Here is a 19197-nt window from a genome sequence, read left to right on the forward strand (position 1 = left end):
GTGTTAGGGACGTGACATGGGCGTTGCTGTGGGTGTTCCCACGCAACACTCATGTCCACTGATGCATTTCCAGATTTACGAGAAATCGTAAATCTGGAAATGCATCAGAATGCTACAAGCCCCTAAGGGTGACGTAATGAGAAATACCCCTGCCATATTATGATGCCATATTATGACGCAAAGTCTGTCCGCCGCTTTTCCGCCGGTCGGCAATTGTTACGATTGGGCCAGTAATATGGTGGCGGTGCACCGCCAGCCATATCATGATGAGGGTGGTTTACAGGCCTTTCCATGGTGGCGATGCCGCCATGGAAAGGCTGGTAGGTATTGGCTTTGGGGGCCCGTTGTGGGCACCCGGGGGGTTGTGGGGCTCGGGGGTGCACTTGGGGGTACCCATGGTACCCCCTGCATTTCCCTGCACCGGGTGGCAGGCACCGCATTGTGCCTGCCACATGGTGCAGGGAAATGTTGTGCATGCCCTTTTACCATTGCGGACGGTGCTGCAGCTGCCCGCAATGGCAAAAAGGCCAGGATGCGCCTGCCAGTATGGCGGACGCATCCTAATGGGGCCGGTGAGACCGCCGCACGTCTGGTGGTCGGTCCCTTCGCCGTTTTGATGGCGGGCGGACTAATGTCTGCCCGCCATCCTAATGAGCCCCCAAGTTCGAGTCTCGGCTTCGGCTCAACATCTTTTAATTCTGGCAAAATCACTTAATCTCCTCGTACCTAAAAAAAAACAAAAAAAATGTAGGTTAGGTGTCCTTGTGTAATGTAACTGGTGCTCATGTAAAGCGCTCCAATACATTCGGGTCGAGTTCACACTATCTAAAACTGCAACAACAAAAAAGTCTCAAGTGCACTCAGGCGTTTCCCATCAAAACAGCTCCCTTTTATCAACACGGGTTAGTGGAAAGCTCTGCATTTCTATTAAAGGCTCATGTGGGCAGGCGTTTGCTTTGCAGAGGAAGACTCCTGCGTGCGGAATGTTTACTCCCTGAATCCTAACCAGATCTTTTTCCACGCAGCCTTCAAACAAACACTAAAATAGACGCATCACGTGCTGGGACAGTAATGTGTTTTCTGGGCCTTTTTGAGTGTTTTTCCAAGACGTGGACCGCACCTCGCTTCTTAATGCCGCAGACTGTCCCAAATATAACAAACGCATATGAAACTGAAGAGCAGTTCAAAGTATGCAAAGGGAGATGATTTTTGTGTGCTGTAGGAACACGTTTATGTGAAACGCCTTAAAGGCTCTGGGAACAGAAGGAAAACTCGGATGATAATCCGATAAGAACTCGTGTCCACAGGGGCCCACTTACAGCCACACAATTCCTCAAATTTTCCCTGGTTCTAAATCGCCTAACTGCAGGCCTGGCGGATCTTTGTAACATCCTAGTTTTCATTTTAATAAAATTCACATGCAGTGTAAAAGCATGCCAGGATATCTTTATTCACTGGAAATCTCACCACTCCATCAATATGCAAACCCTCACCCCTTTAGCCCTGTATTTCGTCTTTAGAACCAACAAGAACAACTGATGGTCAGAATGCAGAACAATGTCATACATTCACCCCAGTACAGAGATCTGGGCCTAAATCCATCGTTTTTTTTGCTCACCTTGCCATTCCAGTTTGAACCCAGTTATATGCAAATCAGTCTTGACCCTGCGCCCAATGGGAACAGTCCAGCCCGAACTGCCAGGCCAGATCCTCCCTGGACTGGAAACAAGCATCCTAGGACCAGTTTCGGGCTTTCAGCCCTTATCAGCCAGAATAGCTTGACTCCAGTGGCATGGAGAGCACGGGACCCATGTCTGGGCATACCCGTCCTACTTGGGGTGAAAAATGCAAAAAGAACAATTGATGAACAGAATGCAGAACAATGTCATACATTCACCCCAGTACAGAGATCTGGGCCTAAATCCATCGTTTTTGTTGCAGTTACACTTTTCGTCTTTAGACACCAACAGAGAAACAATTATGGCTGCCTTCAACCTGTGAGGCGCAAGTCCCAGTTTCCTTGCATCTGGACCAAACTAAACTCATCACTATATCAAAGCCAACCAAGAGAATACTAACATCCTCATGTGTGGTTTCTTGGCTAGACCAACAATCTGTGGCCAACCAGCATCCTTCATTTACCCACAAACACAGTGATGCTTTTTTCCGTACCTTCAAAGTCTGCAGGTTGAGAACGAGTAGCTTAGAATATCAAATGCACTATTTCTAGGACGCACTGTGTACCTCACAGGAAGACTCAAATTGGCGCAAAATGCAACAACCAGAATCCTACTGCACATTTGGCCATGAGAGAACACTCCCCCATTCACCCAAACTAACACCGGCTGCAACTTTATCAATGTCGCAAGTTAAAGTCCCTCTCCATCAGGCCCAGGTTACCATGGCAAAGGGGCAGAATTCCTTCAAGGTAAGAGTCAACACATCAAATGGCCAAAGTGAGATCAAGTAACGCACTCTTCTTTTCCACATACTGTTGGTGCTGAACCACTTTGTGTTCAGAAAGGTTCTTAAAAGATGGATCTTTTCAGCACCAATCTGAAATCCTAAAGTTCCATAATCAGCCACACTCACCGTAAATGCCTTCACCAACATCTAATAGAACCTGCATATATTTTCACAAACACTGGCTCAGTTTCTACACCAACACCAGCAGCACACATTGGGATGACGATGCTCATGACGTGGATGCGATATGACAGCAAACTTACACGAAGAATATAAAACAGATTTGCACTGGAAACAAGTACACAAATACGGGTTAAAGTTAGACAGGGAGACATTGGGAACAGGGAGTCATTGGGACAGATTGACACTGGGGATGGAAAGTAATGAAACTGTGTAACCCAGATGTTACTCGGCTAGTACTTTAACTCTCGGATAATCCATCGCAGGATACAGCCAACGTTCAAAAAGGTATGCTTGCGGTGGCAGAGTGGATCAATAACAACTGCCTACGCCAGTGATGCAGTTCAGATAAATGTCTGCCATCGGGTAAGACTCAGCTCGCCTCCATCCATGCCTTTTCTCAAGACCTAGCGAAGGAAGATGCACCAAATGAGACTTTTCTATTCAGTGGTTTGCTATCCCCTTGAGCAGCTCAAGAGGTGGAGCCAGTGTCAGCAAGTAGCTTTTTACAGTCAGCTGTGGCAAATGAGAAAGAAAAGTTAGGGAATAATGCCTTATTTTATGAAAAATTGCAAGAGGAGTTCTCCACAGACAGACCCTTTTCCTTACAAGCACAGCGTAGCGTAGAAAATTAATATCTACACCTCAATCTGCACATTTCCTCTACCAGGATTTCATCAAACGCATTCTAAAGTTGTGAGTCACCCTTAAGGAAAATTTTGAGAAAAGGGCAACTTGTAGCAATATGCAAATGCACTGACTTCCTCCAGTTTTTTGTGTACAATGAAATCACACAAAATGCTTGGGTGAGGACCAAGGATCTGTTGGAACATATTATAAATGGTTTGTGGGAGAAGGCCCTACAACTAATTCTGATCAGGGTCATTGGCTTCAATGCAGAAGGACTATGGTAGTCTTTCCTCAGTGGGGTCCAGTCCCTGGCCTGCTGGGAGTTGAGTCTTGTTCTGTCTGGTACGCCCCAAAAGTTTAAGTGAATAAGACACTTTCTAATTGTTTCCCCAATTTAAGGTAGATTGGTTGGAATTTAAGCCTCCGGAGTTGGGCCCTGAGGGTTTTGACAATACTGCCCCATGCATTTTCTGCCTTAGCTTCCCAATGTACATCATTGGGCCAGTTTTGACCTCTAGTTTCTGGGGGATGCACTGTATGCCACTAGGATTTGAAATAGTGGTGTTCCAAATGACGTTGCTTATGATGCAAAGGACCTTGACGTGTATCTATGGGTAAACCGGAAATCAGTAGAGTGATTAAAAGGGTGGGAGTTGACAGAACTTTAAGTTCAGACAGATCTTGGAAGGCGGATTCAGGTTCTACTGCCATTTTTGGATTAAAAAAGAGTATTACCACGTCACTGGTACAAGGAGAAAACATCTTGACATCATACAAGGACATGGTGAGGCAACTCTCACCTTCTCGAGCCTTGAATGTGATCTGTGTATGCGTTCGGTATTCAATTACTTCAGTTTGTGAACAATATTTTGATGTTTTGCACTTATGAATGCACCCAATAATTTTAGAAAAATGTATAATAGATGAGATCTGATCAGGACTAGTACAGTTCCCCAGGAAAACTGCAAAGGAGGTCAGAAAGACTGACACTCGGCACATTTGCATTTACCCAGTATTGTTTAATTGCCCATTGATTGTAGAAAGTAGAGAGGATTCTTCAATCTCCCCCATACACATTTCTCACAAATAGAAACCAATTAACAGTCCTTTTTTCCCTCTCACTCACGCCCTCTGAGAAATTCATATAAAAACATCAATGCGTATGCAAATGAAATGCAAGATTTCTAATGGACGGGTGTCAGATCCTCACAAATGCAACAATGGTTCGCGTGTAATTGTGAATTACCTTCATTCATCCAAGACCGGTAATTGCAGGTTTTACAAAGAAAGGGGAGGGGGACAGGTAGGAAACCCACGTACCAGTTTTAATTTGCGAAGTGTGTGGCTGCTGAAGAGGCTGCAGTTTAATAAGGAGAGATGGAAGCCGGGAGCGCCGCATCCCGGGCACTCTCATTTCTTTTATGGCTGATAGGCAGCGCGAGCGTGGCATCTAGAAGAGAGGGGTGAAGAGGTATCTGCACGTGGGACAAAAGGGCGGGAGGGAGACAGGAAGAGAAAGAGAATTTGGCAACAGCCGAGACAGAAAGATGACCTGCGGCTGCGCGTAACCCCTGACCCACATACACAACCCGCCATTGTGGTTTTCATGCCGCCATTAGCGGAGTATTCAGCGATATGTTCTTTGGGACAAAAGATGGAAATAATGCTTGTAATTTGGAAGTTTTTTTTTTTAAATCCTTCCATAGTAGCGACACTATAACAAGCATTTGCAATGCAATAGGTCTCACATTAGGAACGTTTGAGCTATTGGTCTTGTAAATGACACATTTTTTTTAATGTGTTGGTTTTGAAAATAGCGAAATTAAAAGCTTTGTCATTTACAATGCCAATACTTTTAACTTTTGTAAATGTGACACCTACAGCATTTGTAATGCAACATGTTTTGTATTTACGTGACTTAGATGTATTGATATTACAAATAACAATGGCTTTTAATTTTTTTAAATAATACTTAAATAAAATGTATTGTAATTTATAATGGAAATAGCTTAAACGTTTGTAAATAACTTTTGTGAAGATTATGTTCAGTGTATTTTATTGTGACGAAAATCCAAGAACAGAAGTGAAATATTAACATCTTTTTGTGACATTTGTAATAAAGCTTGAATGATTGAGAGAACATATTTGAACCAGTTGTTGTTGAATGGTTGCACAGATTGATACTGTGGTGGCGCTGAGTGATGTTGTGGTGGCGACGAGTAATGCTGTGGCGTTCAGTGATGCTGTGGTACCGCATAGTGATGTTGTGGTGCCCCTGAGTGATGCTGTGGTGGTGCGATAGATAGATAGATAGAGTGAGGGCAATAAATAGCTAGAGAGAGGGCGATGGATAGCTAGAGTGAGGGCGATAGAGTGAGGGCAATAGATAGATAGAGTGAGGGCGATAGATAGATAGAGTGAGGGCGTTAGCTAGACATAGAGTGAGGGCGATAGATGGATAGAGTGAAGACGATAGATGTGTGTGGTTGTGTGTGGTTGTGTGGGTGTGGGTGTGGTTGTGTGTGTGTGCTTGTGTGTGTGTGGCTGTGTGTGTGTGTGTGGTTGTGTGTGTGTGGTGGTGTGTGGTTGTGTGTGTGTGTGGTTGTGTGTGTGTGTGGTTGTGTGTGTGTGGTTGTGTGTGTGTGTGTGTGGTTGTGTGTTTGTGTGGTTGTATGTGTGTGTGGTTGGGTGTGGTTTTGGGTGTGGTTGGGTGTGCGGTTAGGTGTGGTTGGTGGTGTGTGGTTGAGTGTGGTTGGTGGTGTGTGGTTGGGTGGTGGTTGTGTGTGGCTGTGTGTGTGGTTGGGTGTGTGTATGGTTGTGGGTGTGTGTGGTTGTATGTGTGTGTGGCTGTGCTTGTGTGTGTGGCTGTGTTTCTGTGTGGTTGTGTGTGTGGGGTTGGGTGTGTGGTTGAGTGTGATTGTGTGTGTGGTTGCGTGTGAGATTGTGTGTGTGGTGTGGTTTTGTGTGTTTGTGTGGTTGTATGTGTGGTTGTATGTGTGTGTGCGTGGTTGTATGTATGTGTGTGTGCAGTTAGAGAAGGATGTATGTGGAAGAGAGCAGCAGATCAGCACAGCAGAAGAGAGCAGGGAGTTGGAGAAGGGGGCGGGGTGGAAGAGAGCAGCAGATCAGCACAGGAGAAAAGAGCAGAGTTAAAGAAGGAGGTGGGGTGGAAGAGAGCAGCAGATCAGCACAGGAGGAGAGAACAGGGAGTTAAGGAAGGAAGTGGGTGGAAGAGAACAGCATATTAGCACAGGAGAAGAGAACAGGGAGTTAGAGAAGGAGGCGGTGAAATGGAACAGCAGATCAGCACGGGAGAAGAGACCAGGGAGTTGGAGAAGGGGGCGGGGTGGAAGAGAGCAGCAGATCAGCGTGGGAGAACAGAACAGGGAGTTAAAGAAGAAGGCGGGTGGAAGAGAGCAGCAGATCAGCACAGGAGAAGAGAACAGGGAGTTAAAGAAGGAAGCAGGAGGAAGAGAACAGCAGATCAGCACTGGAGAAAAGAACAGGGAGTTACAGAAGGAGGCGCGGTGAAAGAGAGCAGCAGATCAGCACGGGAGAAAAGAACAGGGAGTTAAAGAAGGAGGCGGAGTGGAAGAGAGCAGCAGACCAGCACAGGAGAAGAGAACAGGGAGTTAAAGAAGGAGGCGGGTGGAAGAGAACAGCAGATTAGCACAGGAGAAGAGCACAGGGAGTTAAAGAAGGAGGCGGGTGGAAGAGAGCAGCAGATCAGCACAGGAGAAGAGAACAGGGAGTTAAAGAAGGAGGTGGGGATGAAGAGAGCAGCAGATCAGCACAGGAGAAGAGAACAGGGAGTTAAAGAAGGAGGCGGGTGGAAGAGAACAGCAGATCGGCACAGGAGAAGAGAAGAGAACAGGGAGCTAGAGAAGGAGGCGGTGGAAGAGCAGCAGATCAGTACGGGAGAAGAGAAGAGAACAGGGAATTAGAGAAGGAGGTGGGTGGAAGAGAGCAGCAGATCAGCACAGCAGAAGAGAACATGGAGTTAAAGAAGGAGGCGGGTGGAAGAGTGCAGCAGATCAGCACAGGAGAAGAGAACAGGGAATTAAAGAAGGAGGTGGGGTGTAAGAGAGGAGCAGATCAGCACAGGAGAAGAGAACAGGGAGTTAAAAAGGAGGCGGTGTGGAAGAGAACAGCAGATCGGCACAGGAGAAGAGAACAGGGAGTTAGAGAAAGAGTGAGGGCGGTAGAGTGGTAGAGTGAGGGCGGTATAGTGAGGGCGGTAGAATGGTAGAGTGAGGGCGGTAGAGTGGTAGAGTGAGGGCGGTAGAGTGAGGGCGGTAGTGTGGGGGCGGTAGAGTAGGGGCGGTAGAGTAGGGGCGGTAGAGTGGTAGAGTGAGGGCAATAGAGTGAGGGTGGTAGAGTGGTGAGGGCAGTAGAATGGTAGAATGAGGGCTGTAGAGTGGTAGAGTGATGGCGGTAGAGTGATGGCGGTAGAGTGAGGGCGGTAGAGTGTGGGTGGTAGAGTGGTAGAGTGAGGGCGGTAGAGTGGTAGAGTGAGGGCAGTAGAGTTAGGGCGGTAGAGTGGTAGAGTGTCAAGACCAGTGTCTGATGTCATCATAACTCCTGGTGACATATTACAATTGTGCACATTTCCCTGTTGTTATGTTTAGGTGCATTGTTTTGGAATACCAACACAGATAGTTATCTTTACAGTGTGCAACGACCAAACTTGCCATATTAACTTTATGAAGTAATAATTGCTAGTAACTAGTGCAAAGGTAGTAGAAAACAGCCTATGGCATGCTGCTACTTAAGGAACCCAGCCTGGTAGCAGTACTTTCCTGTCCTAGGTAGGGTAACATTTTGAAGCTGCCACTACCACTATATACGCTGCCTTGCCTTGCTCAAGGTGTGCATAATATTTATGGGTGGTCGCCTTGCTGACAGTGCTCTAGGCACAACTTAATTTCAACTTCCCATATTATCCACCCTGATTGAGCCCACTAACTTAAAAAGCGTGGTAACAGAGTCTGCAAGCCATTTTGCTCCTCCTCCTTAGGTACAGTGGCATAGAATAGAAAGTACTGTGTAGTTAAATTAATTGCATAAAAATTCGCTGCTCTTCATTGTGAGATCGAAAGTTGTTTGACAAAGTGTAGCAATAAGAAGACTAGATACAAAGATAAAAAAACAAGCATTTACAATGCAACGGTCTCGCCTTTGCAAAAGTTAGAGCTATTGGCATTGTAAATGACAACATTTTTATTTATATTTTGAAAACAGATAAATAAATGGCATTTTCATTTACAATGCCAATAGCTTAATCTCTCGCAAATGCAAGAGCAATTGCATTTGCACACACATACAGAGCCACACACACACACACACACACACAGCCACACACACACACACACACACAGCCACACACACACACAGAGCCACACACACACAGACACACACAGAGCCACACACACACACACACACAGAGCCACACACACAGAGCCACACACACAGAGAGCCCCACACACACACAAACACAGAGCCACACACACACACAGAGCCACACACACACACACACACAGGGGCTCCCCATTACGCGGCACAGCTGAGCCTCTGACGGGAGACCTGTCACCGACAGGGGGGGTGAAGCAAGCCTCTAACCGGGTTGGGGCGGGCGGGTATCTTGGCTCTACACATGGTCAGCTCTGGGGGAGGTGGGGAGCCGGGCCTGTCACCTGGAGCGCACCTGTCACTGGGCAGGTGGAGGCTGTCACAGGCAGGGAGTGGGAAGCCGGGCCTCTCGGGAGGAAGGGCGGTGGCACGGACTCTCACCCACAGGGGGCGCAGCAGTCACCTTCAAAAAAGTGCGCACCAGTTCCTTGTGATGGTCACCAGCTGGTCGTGGGCTCCTTCCTGGCAAGGGGAGGGTGGCAGTGACTGACCAAATGCCACTCATTGCCGAGTGTCACTTTTGGGGCAACCCGTACGCATCTCTCTACTTCAAGGTGCCGAAGTGAGAAGAGAACTGGGCGCACATGCAGGATCCCCTGGAGAATGGGGTGAACTAGGCTTGCTCCTGGACCTGGAGGCGCCTTGAAGCCAAGGAAGTAGCCGCTGTTTCCGTATCGCCAGTGCAGCTGAGCTTATCACAGCCTCCATTTCTCAATCTCTCTGGTTTCGAGTTGGTGTCAAGCCTGACCCAGGAGGGAAGCGCCGGGATCTGCTGAGAAGACTAGCCCAGCTCAGGGATCGGAGTGCCCAAGCGGCTCAGTGATCTCCAGGGCACTCGCCGCAGCTCTGCTCCAGTCCTATCGGTGCAGAGTTCAGTTGGATGTAAGGCAGGTAGATCGAGGAAGGGTCTGAAGCAGCCACTTTCCAAGGTGTGAAGTGACCCCCGCTATTTGCTGATCTCACGTGAAGCTGATCAGGCACTCCTTGTGCCTCAGCATGAAGGTGTCTGTCAGCCCAGCTTCGGAAATCTCAGGCCACTTTTGAAGAGAAGGGAAAAAGGCAGGAGGCAGGTGCGTTCTGGAGAGAGGCAGTGCATGTGGGCGAGGACAGAGGCGACGTCTTGCCCCTATGGGAGCCTGTGGTGTCCGTACAAAACCGCAGCAGCAGCCGTCAGAACTCCCCTCCGAGGCCCCTCAGATCACACTGTTGAACACGGGGAGCCGAGCCTCTCCCATTACTTTTTGTATGTTTGATTTTCCTGCACAATGCAGCCTCGTTAATTACAGAGGCATGAAAACCAGCGTTACATTGACATGCAAAGGGCAACCACTGGAATCGTGGTGATTATGTCTTCCAATCACCACCATCGGAAGCCATGCAGCGTTTGTGTCACTACCACTGGGAACCTAAATGCACTTGGTAAATACATTTAACACAAGCATTTGCAATGCAATAGGTCTCGCATTTATGCAAGTTAAAGCTATTGGCATTGTAAATAACAATGCCTTTTATTTAGGTTTTAAAAACAAAAACAAACAAAAAACGCATTGTTATTTGCATTGTCAATAGCTCAAACTCGCGTAAATGCGAGACCTATTACATTGCAAACGCTTGCTAATAACATTTTGCATAGGCAGTGGTTTGCGGAAAGGCAATATACATATGTGGGCCACTTCTGTTAGCGTGCCCGGGCCGATTTTCATCCCAATCCGACCCTTGCACCAACCTTGCAATTTATTTTGATTCTTTTGTACTGTACAAAACACCTAAATAAACGACTACGTATCTTGCATGGAAAAAAATAGTCTAGGTCTAGGAGAACTTTGCCTCTTTCTTTTGGATTCTTGGACATTTTGCCTTTGCACCCCCAAACTCTGAATCATAATAATTCCATAGCAGTCACGTGGAAAGACGAGATTGTGAGTTCCAAGCCTCTCGTTAGATGGTCTGAGTGACCAGAGCGAGTAGAGATCTCCTCTGGAGAGAATGACACAGCGCGTTACAAGCCTCTTTGTGGACCAACATAATCACATGGACTGTACGACGTCAGCGCGTTGCAAGCCTCACTCTGGCTTATTCTCCAGGTTGTGGATGTTTGTTTAAAGGCAGGAGTGAACGGATGGAAGTCTGTGCTTTTTAACGCAAGACGTCGCTGATTGTGACATCGGCGGCCTGGGCGGTTGCTAGGACGAGGCTGAGGGTCTCCGGAGGAGTCGGTAAGGAGTGTGCGGGGGTCTGCTAGTTTGTGTTGAGGTGGCGCGGTGCTCTCCTTTATTTTGCCACCCCGTGTTTTCGGTGCAGTACCCTAGTGTCATGTGCCAAACTGTTGGCCATTTGTGCAGTGTGTCCCCACAGCTTCTTGTGTTATGCTCAGGAATGCTTCACAGTAACAAGTAACGCTGCCAGTAGCCGATGGGGCGAAAGTGAAACTGCATGTGGGAAGCAGGACAGGAGATGTGCAAGTGGCTGTATGTGCGCGTCCACAGACCCCAATCGCCGCGCGTGCCCCGGCCTGTACCACTTGGGAGGCAATACATAAGGCGCTAAAGGTACCCCCAAAGTAATTGTTTTAGGTCTAGAGGAAGGGGTTGTGCATGAACACACAGATGCAAAATATTTTGTTATGTATTTTCCTGATTAGTTATTTTTCTCAAATATTGAAATGATGATTTGTCAATCACTGTTTTATATGGAATTTTTTTTTAAAATACTATAAAAATTGCTTTCTGAAATGATAAATACCAAGAGAAACAAATGATAAATAAAATGCAATTCAAATGAATATTATTGTTTCTTGTACACTTTGATATGGTTGTGCGTTGTCCCTGAAGAAAAACGTTTTTTGAGTTATACCATCCTGTGAAATAAGATAGGTCAGTTCAGAGGTTTTCTGTATAGCATATACCACTTGGGAGGCAAGGCAATCACAATAGGTCTCGCTGGCGACAGCGCTTTCGCGCTGCTACACCAGTCGAGACCTAAAAAAAGCACATACTTGTCTATAGCATCATGTAATTTTGAGAAACCGGAAACGCAGAGAGTTTTGACACAGTGAATACAAATCTCGCAGATTCCAGGATTTGGGCTAACGGGGCGCAAAACAGACCACAAACTCGGTTTTCTGTGTGAATAAGGCCACTCTGTTGAAAATAAGTGCACTTCACAATGTTAACCTTGGCCTCACTATACATTTGTTCACCTACTTGCCTCCTCCCATCACCCTTAAGGTCCCCTTTATATTCTTTACTGCAACTGTTTAAAACCCCTACTAGGCCATTAACTGTTGAACTTTCACCCCTAAAACCCCTTACCTACTTCTATAAACACCTACCTATCTAAGTATCTCCTATCTTCACTTATCACTTATTGCTTTTTCCCGATGTAACTTTTTCACAACTGTAAACTTAACCTGTGACCATACTAAAACTAGCTACCAAAACACCTTGCACCTGCTTCAAGCGACAACCAAATTACAAATTTCCCAACCGAGGGCACCTGTTCTCAACATAATTGCCCCCAATCTTGAAATCCCTACTTCCCATACACCCATGACTAAGGGAGGATGGGAGGGAGAAAAATCCTAGCTCCCTTTAATGGCCGGCTGCTGTGCCACCTCACTTAAGATGGTGCCACAGAGTCTAAAATGGCTGAATAAATACCTTAGGACCCAGCCCAAGTCAAGTAGCCGAAAAAGAGCTCAGCTGCCCCCCCCCCAAAAGCCAATCTTAAGTTTTCTTTCTAGTGAAGCTGAAGAAGGTTTGCCCAATGTATTGTGGAAGGGCTTTATATGGACCAAATGTTGGAAATGCCATGATTAACCTCATAGAACACCAAACCAATAGGAACCTGTTGCACACAGGCACAGTTTCTCCCAAGTTGTTCCTCCTTACTGTGACAGCTGCACATGTAAGGGTGGACCGTTGGCACACTCTTATGCGGGATAGGATAGTGAGGTCTGCACGCAGAGAGAACAGGTGACATTGTTACTGTTGCTGAGCATGGGCAGTAATGTGACTGGCTTGCACCAAGAACATATAGAAGGTGCAGATGTCTAATGTGGAACAGGGTCAATGCATTGTTGGTCTTTTCAGATTACATAGCACCACACACAACAGTGGCTTCCTCCACATCACCTGGCCCAGATCAATAACCGAGGCATGATAGCAAGTTCTGTAAATCATAATTGAATTAAGTTACTGGGACCAAAGGCAAACTCTTTAGAGAAGCCACATGCTTGGCGAACCAAATGCATCAACACATCTGAGCTCAAAATGATCAGTCTCGCCATTAATTTGAGTGTCATTTACAACCAATAGAAACTTCGTATTTACCCCACTCTTACCTCTCAGACCTAGTGATTATCATACATGCCTTAGCCTCACACACACTAGGATCAGTGTCTGGTCAGTGAATATGTGATCTATACTAATGGTCAGTGGATCGGTTTGCACCAGGCGCCCAAAGGATTGAGACTTTCAGATCCCCCTGTCGCAGGGATTCGGCTCCTACACAAAACTGTGCATAGAGACTTGGAACCTCAGTGAATTAGGGTGTGCCAAAACTCACCTTAGTATCCAAAATCCCCGACCAGACTAGCAATCAGTGTCTCATTTGTTCTTCCATACCCCAATGATTAGACAACCCAGAACATGAACTTAGAATACCTCAGGTAGCGTGGAACACACAAACACTCTTTCGTTATACTATCATACCAGTCCAAAACGAGGAGTAAATGAAGACACATGCAAGTTTGAAATATTTTTTTCTAATGCCGTGTTCTCAAGCGCAGTATCTTAGCTAATACAAGCAGACATATTAACAGCAACAAGGTTATCAGCATAGTTACTATTCCATAAAATACAAAGGGAGAAAGCATGTTAAAATGCTAAAGGGGAAGAAGGCTAAATTGCACCTCAGTCTTACCCTCCCTTGCTAGTATATTATATTATATCTACAGAAGGTCTCTTTGGGTTTACAAGGACGGCCCCATACCTCTGGTCCTAGTAGAAATGGATCACATCATTTTTTACACCAGCTCTCTGCATACATATGTTCTCCAACTGTGTGTGCATGCTCTGCGCAGTGCATTATTAAACGCGCCAAAATCAGAGGTGGCCGCAGCTGCATATGTGTTATGTCTAGGACGTGCGCTGATCAGATCGAACAACAACCACTGTGTTGAAATAACCTTGAAGGCCTCGGCACTCACTGTTCAGACGTAGCTTACCAAGCAGGGCTGATACTATAGGAAAACATATTATTCTCGCGTGAAGCAAAATATTCTGCTAGACTCTAAACATTTATAATATTGTGTGCCGTGTGCAAAAGCAACAGAGAGGAAACAAGCATTTGCAATGCAATAGGTCTCGCATTAGGAAAGTTTGAGCTATTGGTATTGTAAATTACACATTTTCTATTTATGTGTTGGTTTTGAAAATAGCGAAATTAATAGCTTTGTCATTTACAATGCCAATAGTTTTAACTTTTGCAAATGTGACACCTGTAGCATTTGTAATGCAATATGTGTTGTATTTACGTGACTTAGATGTATTGATATTACAAATAACAATGGCTTTTAATTTCTTTAAATAATTTTTTTTATTTTATTTTTTAAGTCCTCATATCCACCATGGTTTAAGAAAGCCATTTAGAATATGCTCTAGTGCAGTTGACCCAGTGATTTTAACTGGGAGGGATCATTTCATTTCGAGTGGGGAGGCCATTAATCCCGCAACTGTCACAGCTTGATATTCCTTTAGGCTACCAATGGGGAGGCCTACTGCTGGGCCTGGGCCGGACTGAGACCGGGCAACATTAGTATTTGGCACCATAGTAGTATAATCATAGGACCCGGGGAAAAAAAAAAAAAAAAAAAAACCCGGATCTTTATTGTGCCCAAACAAACAAATGCCAAAAGGCCCTTTTATTTTGGTTTCCCGTTCTGGCTAGATCCATACGTGCCGTCTGTAAAGTTGATATCAACCAATCCCCATGGGAAGGGGGCATAGAATCCTTCCACCTCCTTCAGATCTCTCTCCTTGCCAAGAGGACCGTATAGAAGACCAGGCTTTTAACTGTAATTTGAGTTGTCTTCAGGAGACCAAAAATCACTAATGGTAAATCTATAGTAATTGGGATACCTAACGATGCCGTAAGAGTCTTACCTATGGCCTCCCAATATGATGCAATTCGAGGACACTCAAAGAACATATGAATATCTGAAGCTGCAATCAGCCCGCACCTCGCACATGCCACTGAGTTTCCTGCGACAAATTTGGATAGTCTTTGGGGAGAGTAATAGGCCCTATGAAGGGTAAAAAGATGGTTCCTACGTAGCCATGAGGGTTTCACCAAACTTTTTAAAAGCTGAAATGAGAAGGACTAAAGTTCTTGTAGATCTTGAGTCAATATTACGTCCCCCCAAAGTTGAGCTGGTAACTTAAATTCCCCATCAGATTCATCTAAAAGAAGTTTATACCATAGTGAGATCTCACGTTTGGTTGAAGGGGTACCAACCAAGTTACTTATTAATTGACTATGCCCTCCGAGAGGAAACTTGCTACGTTTTGTTGGTGGATCGTTATATGCCTCTGTCCGGCTTCTGATTTGAATGTATTTAAACCTTGAGAGGGTTGGCCCTATTTTATTCTGTAGATATTCCCATGAAAGCAGGTCCCCCTCATAGAAAAGATCCCCCCATTCTTTAAGTCCTGCTTCTCTCAAAGGGGTGGCTAGGGAATCTTCCAACCAGGCTGGACTATCAGGTAACCCCCAAAGCGGCGTTTTATCGCCATAATACCCCTGTTTAATAGATTTTATTACATCAGTCCATGTTTTCGCCAAGGCATGCAGGACCTTCAATTTGATTTTTTTAAAGAATTTTGGATTGCCAAATTTAAATAAAAATCCCGACTGGCTGAGACCTTCCCCTTTCAACATGGCCGAAAACATTAATCCTATCCCATAGTCAGTAGGTGTTTTTAGGAGCATTCGTATGTGAGAAAGCTGAAAAGCCCACAAATATAATTTTACGTCTGGTGCGGCTAATCCTCCCTTCTCCCATCGCCGTCTAAGCTTCTTCCAAGCTATTCTTGGTAATTTTTTGTTCCAAATAAAAGAAGTGATATCTGATTGTATTTTAGTTATGTGAGTCTGATCAAAGTAGAGTGGAATGGTATTAAAAAGAAAAGAAAGTTTAGGCAAAATGGCCATTTTTACGAGGTTGACCCTCCCTATCAAAGATAATTGAAGGTGAGACCATGTCTGCATTAATTTCCTCGATTCCTTGATAATTGCTGTAATATTTACTGAGGCGAGCTTGTTGATGTCTTTTATGATATTTAGGCCCAGATATCGTAATGATTCGCCTTCCTGTATTTCCAAGGAACTCGGATTATCATTCCAGACCAACATCTCTGTTTTTAATGTGTTGATCTGGTAGCCTGATATTTTCCCAAACCCCTTAGCTGTTTCAAGTATAACCGGGAGTGCAGTTGTTACGTCTGATGTATAAACGAGCAAGTCGTCAGCGTATAACGCAACCTTCTTTTCCCACCCTTTGTGACAAAAAGGAATAATAGCATTCTCTCTCCTCAGTTGTTGTGCGAGAGGTTCAATATAAAAGTCAAACAAAAGTGGGGAAAGCGGGCAACCCTGCCTAGTCCCCCTAGTTATATCAAAGGGGTCTGACAACTCACCGTTAATTAATAGGTTTGCCGATGGACTGGCATACAATAGACTAACTGCACGACAAAATCTCTTCCCCACTCCAAATTTAGCCAGGGCCCCCGACAGGTATACCCAATTAACCCTGTCGAAGGCCTTGGTCGCATCCAGGGTGAGAACAGTCAATGGTAAATTCTGTGCCACAGCGATATCTATAGCCCCTATTAAGTCGTATGTTAATTCGTATAGTTGTCGGCCCTTTACGAATCCTTTTTGATCTACGTGGAGGACTGCCGGGGCTACTAAGGCTAACCTGGAGGCTAAAATTGTGGTGAAAATCTTGTAATCCACATTTAAGATTGATATGGGGCCTGTATGATTCACAAGCGTCCTTGGGCTTTTTTTTAAATAATTAATACTTAAAAGTTATTGTAATTTATAATGGCAATAGATTAAACTTTTGTAAATAACTTTTGTAAAGATTATGTTCAGTGTATTTTATTGTGACGAAAATCCAAGAACAGAAGTGAAATATTAACATCTTTTTGTGACATTTGTAATAAAGCTTGAAACATTGAGAGGACATATTTGAACCAGTTGTTGTTGAATGGTTGCACAGATTGATGCTGTGGTGGCGTTGAGTGATGTTGTGGTCGCGACGAGTGATGCTGTGGCGTTCAGTGATGCTGTTATAGCGCATAGTGATGTTGTGGTGCCCCTGAGTGGTGATGCTGTGGTGGGGCTGAGTGATGCTGTGGTGATACGATAGATTGACAGAGTGAGTACGATAGATAGATAGAGGGAGGGCGATAGATTGATAGAATGAATGCGATAGATAGATAGAGGGAGGGCGATAGATAGAGTGAGGGCGATAGATAGATAGATAGATAGATAGATAGATAGATAGATAGATAGATAGATAGATAGATAGATAGATAGATAGATAGATAGATAGATAGATAGATAGATAGATAGATAGATAGATAGAGTGAGGGCGATAGACAGATAGACAGATAGAGTGAGGGCGATCGATAGATAGACAGATAGATAGAGTGAGGGCGAGCGATAGATAGCTAGAGTGAGTGTGATAGACAGATAGAGTGAGGGCGATAGATAGACAGATAGATAGAGTGAGGGCGATAGATAGATATAGTGAGGGCGATAGATAGATAGAGGGCGATAGATAGATTGAGTATGGGCGATATATAGATAGAAAGATAGAGTGAGGGAGATAGATAGATAGATAGATAGTTGATAGAGTGAGGGCGATAGATAGATAGAGTGAGGGCGATAGATAGATAGAGTGAGGGCGATAGAGTGAGGGCGAAAGATAGATAGAGTGAGGGCGATAGATAGAGAGAGTGAGGGCGATAGATAGAGTGAGGGCGATAGATAGAGTGAGGGCGATAGATGGATAGATAGATAGATTGAGGGCGATAGATAGATGGATAGAGTGCGGGCGATAGGTTGGTAGATAGATAGATAGATAGATAGATAGATAGATAGATAGATAGATAGATAGATAGATAGATAGATAGAGGGCGACAGTAAACATCCCGTATTCGAGGAATTTACTGTGTGCAATTTTAATTTTGATTCAACGTTTCAATGCGTCCCCTCGAGCACCTGTGTTATGCAACTAATATAAATGAATTTGCAGATGTTAATCACTGTAACCAAACAAAAGGAGGCGGACATGTGGCCTCTGGCTTCAAAGGCACAAAACCTGAGTTCAGATCTTAGTTCCTGCACATAGGCAAAGCGTCTTATCTGACAGTTTTGTGCTTTCTGAGCGGGCGGGCGCAGTGAGTGCTGAGAAGCCAGACTACCAGTGTGCTCATTGTTTTGACTGCCTCCTTACAGTTTTTTTTCTATCCAGCCATGAAGTGAAGGCACCTCAGCAAGTTAACTACACCACATATTTCTGCGTGCAACCAGAAGTATCTGGGGTCTGATTCCAGTCGGGCCGAGTTAGACGTTTATCCTTTTTTGACCAACAAAGTCAGTTTGAAATGGACAGTAAAATAAATAAAACACACTGCACGCCTTCTGCTGTGGGCTCAGAGACGAGAATGGACAGGGAAGGAAGGCCCGGCAGAAGAGCTGTTATGTCTGATGCTTGTGGATGGCTGCTGCTTGTGGATGTCTGATGCCTGATGTTTGTGGATGTCTGACGCTTGTGGATGTCTGACGCTTGTGGATGCCTGACGCTTGTGGAGAAGTGTGGCTCACTGGTTAGAGGAGGTAGACCTGGAAGCAGAGGTCAGTCCGGGTCCAGGGTTCAATTCCCGGCTCGGCGGGGTCTTGAGTCCTAAAATGTCCATGGACTCGACAAATCTCACTCCGGTGCCTACTCGATTCACGGATTCACACTCTGCGACTCTGGGCAATAGCTTGCTTAATCTCCACAACGGCCCCTCGCGGCGGGATGCCTGGCTTTCACCTTGCGGATACCCTGCCGGGGTTATCTCACATGGGAATACCAGGACGGGTTCCCTAGGCAAGCGCTTAGAAACCGCTCGGTGATTTGCGCTATATAAATTCCTGTACATTTACATTTACATTTGTGGATGGCTGACGCATGTGGATGCCTGATGCATGTGCATGCCAGACCCTTTTTGGATGCCTGACGCTTGTGGATGTCTGATGGGTGATGCTTGTGGATGCCTGATGCTTGTGGATGTCTGATGTGTGATGCTTGTGGATGCCTGATGCTTGTGGATGCCTGAAGCTTGTGGATGTCTGATGCTTGTGGATGTCTGATGCGTCTGGATGATTGATGTTTGTGGATGTCTGATGCTTCTGGATGTCTGATGCTTCTGGATGCCTGATGCTTCTGGATGTCTG

The sequence above is a fragment of the Lissotriton helveticus genome, chromosome 10, assembly GCF_964261635.1.
Source record: "Lissotriton helveticus chromosome 10, aLisHel1.1, whole genome shotgun sequence".
Classification (NCBI taxonomy): domain Eukaryota; kingdom Metazoa; phylum Chordata; class Amphibia; order Caudata; family Salamandridae; genus Lissotriton; species Lissotriton helveticus.